General features: G+C 40.8%; 1 non-coding gene across 1 annotated transcript; it reads right to left on the bottom strand.

Annotated features, from left to right (window-relative positions):
* Positions 1-402: 402 nt before the first annotated feature.
* Positions 403-509, bottom strand: LOC131418824 (U6 spliceosomal RNA). Its single transcript, XR_009223062.1, has one exon. It is a non-coding gene; the product is annotated as a U6 spliceosomal RNA (small nuclear RNA).
* Positions 510-2,901: the final 2,392 nt, after the last annotated feature.

The raw sequence follows: 2,901 nt of genomic DNA, 5'->3' as shown, positions 1-2,901 counted from the left end.
TTACTTACATGGAAGCTTAGGGCTCCCAAAGTGAATGTCCCAAAAGAAACAGGTGAAGCTTCTTGGCCTTTTCTGACCTTGGAAGTCACACATTGCCACTTCTACTATATTCTTTAGGTTGAAGTAGTCACAAGCTGGCCCAGGTTCAATGGGAAGGGACACAATCTACATCTCTAGATGGAAGGAACTTCAAAGAATTTATGGCCATAATTTAAAACCCCTTAACACTCTTTTCACAGGGTGTCTCAGTAATTGTGTTTTTTTTTTCCAGTTTTCTTGAGAAATAATTGACATACATCACTGTATAAGTTTAAGGCATACAGCACGATGGCTTGATTTACATACATTGTGAAACGATTACCACAATAGTTTTATCTAACACCCGTCTTCTCATTTAGATACAAAAATATGGAACACTTCACGCATTTGTGGGTCATCCTTGTGCAGGGACCATGCTAATCCTCTCTGTATTGTTCCAATTTTAGTATCTGTGCTGCCAAAGTGAGCACTCCCAGTAACTGTTTAATGGTGGGATGGATATTCAGTCACTGAGGTTTTATTAGGGTAATGACATCCTTGAATCCACTTGTTTCCCACTCAAACCAACAAGTTTCAAGTTAGAAAAGAAGATAAGAACTTTAACAAAAGTAGAGGTAGGAAGAAAAATATAGCTGCTTAGTATTATATACTCTAAAGAGTTTTTCTGCCAAACAAAGAAAAAGAAAAATGGCTTTAATAATATATTGCCCAAAATGGTATTTTTAAATGAAAAGAATCAAGACAGAAAAGTAAACAGACTTTTTAGTGAGGGAAGGCTTCCTTGGCCTCCCCATCTAGCGGGCTCACCTGTTCTAGTTTCTCATGGTACCCTGTACTTGGTCCTCATAACATGTATCTCATTTGATAGTGAAATATTTGTATGATTCTTTCCATAAACTTTTTATTGTTGAAAATTTCAAACAAGTGAAAGTAGGTGGTATAGTATTGTGAACTCCCATGCTGCCATCACCAGCTTCCGCATTTTATCAGCTCCCGAGCAATCTTGTTTCAACTACAGCCCCTGTCCACTTCTTCCATTTTGAAGCAAATCTAAGACATCATATAATTTCATCTGTAATGATTCCAGTATGTGTCTCTTAAGAATAAAGCCTCTTTTTTCTAAACATAACCACAATACCATCACACCTAAAAGAACAATGATTCTTCAATAACAAATATCCAGTCAGTTCCAAATTTCCAGTTATCTCAGAGATGTTATAATTTTTACGGTTTGTTTGAATCAAGATCTAAACAAGAGTCACGTATTGCAATTAGTTGATACATCTTTAAATCTCTTTTACCTAATGGAGTTTATTTGTTGAAGAAGTGGGGTATTTGTCCTGTAGAGTTTCCCACAGTCTGAATTTTGCTGACAGTTCTCTGTGGCATCATCTAATATGTTCCTTATTCTTTATTTTTCCTGTAAATTGAAAGATGAACAAGAGACTTTTTCAGGTTTACATAATTCTTTTGATTAATGCCTCTCCTTCTCTAGACTGTGAACTCCATGGAGGCAGGCTCAAGAATATTTTTCTCTCAACTGAAACTTAGCATTTAGCATGGTGCCTTGTATATAATAGGTACTCAATAAATATTAGTTGAATAAATGAATGAATGAACACACACAGGAACTGTGCACCTAGAAGGGAGCAGCTGCACCTCTAGGCAGTCTACTATAATGTACCCAGGGCCCATCAATACCTGCACTTAGGCCACAGAAGACATTTTTAGAGTTTACGTAGCCTCATTCATTCATTCGTGCCAGGCGCTGTTCTAGGCACTGGGATCAGGACATCAGGAAATGAGGCAGAGTCATGACTTCTCAGGCTTAATCATCTAGGTCAGCTGATTTCTCACATACAACAATTTATAAGGGTCTTAAGAGGCCCCTCAGACACACAGCAACCAGTTGTGACAGCCAAGAGAGACTTTAGGGCCAGTTGAACCTAGGTAGGATCCTAGCTCCATCATTGGCTGACTGTGTGACTCTGAGCAGGTAGTTTAAACTCCCCCTCACTCCTCTACTCTGTAAAATGGGATAATCTTGCTGACTGCACGGGGTGTATGAAGGTGAAGCCTCCTCTTTTGGTGCTTCTCTCGTGTCACCTTAGCCTGTTCCTGTGTCTTTCTGTCTGAGGGCGTTGTCTGGCCCAGCAGAGATGCAGACCTAAAGTGCTAGAGATCTGATCTCTCCCCACCCCCCACAACAATCTTCATACAGGGCAGGTAAGAGGGAAACTAGTTGGTGAATAAATACTCCAGTTTCCTAACTCCTCAGTAGGACAGTAAGAAGGTGTTTCCCCACTCTCAGAGGGTCCCCGGTGAGATGATGAGTTCCTGTTGCCCATGCAGTAACCTGTTCATTAACGTCCCCTCTACTGGCAGCTCCTCACTCCTTCCACACACCCTCGCTCTGCTTCTTGGGATCCCCCCCACCCCAGGGAACTATGTTCACGCCCATCTTTACTCTGGCTTCACTTTGGGATAGAGCGTCAAATAAAATGAGGTATGAGCAATAGTTAGGAGCATCCCCCAAGACAGGGTGAGATCCAGTGTGTATATTATCTTTAAAAGACAGCTGAAAGTGAAGGAAGTGGCAGAAGCTTTCAAATCAGACAGGAATTCAAAATCACAGGAATTGGTGAAGATTCAAAGTCGAGGTGAGCTTCGCCATCCGCTTCAGTCGCTCCCGGATAGGGCACTGAAATAAGCCACAGCTTAGGGCTTGATAGTCACAACTACGCCCCGAATCACTAGGAATTGGCTATAGTGTGATCACTTTTTTTGAGATCACTCTCTCTGAGAAGGTAGGAATGTGAAATCCATTTAGGAAAGGTTTCCTTCATAAAACAGTTAAATTTA

The sequence above is a fragment of the Diceros bicornis genome, chromosome 19 (assembly GCF_020826845.1).
Source record: "Diceros bicornis minor isolate mBicDic1 chromosome 19, mDicBic1.mat.cur, whole genome shotgun sequence".
NCBI classification, from domain to species: Eukaryota; Metazoa; Chordata; class Mammalia; order Perissodactyla; family Rhinocerotidae; genus Diceros; species Diceros bicornis.
The sequence above is the reverse complement of the archived record's forward strand: the minus strand, read 5'-3'. Positions and strand labels throughout refer to the sequence as shown.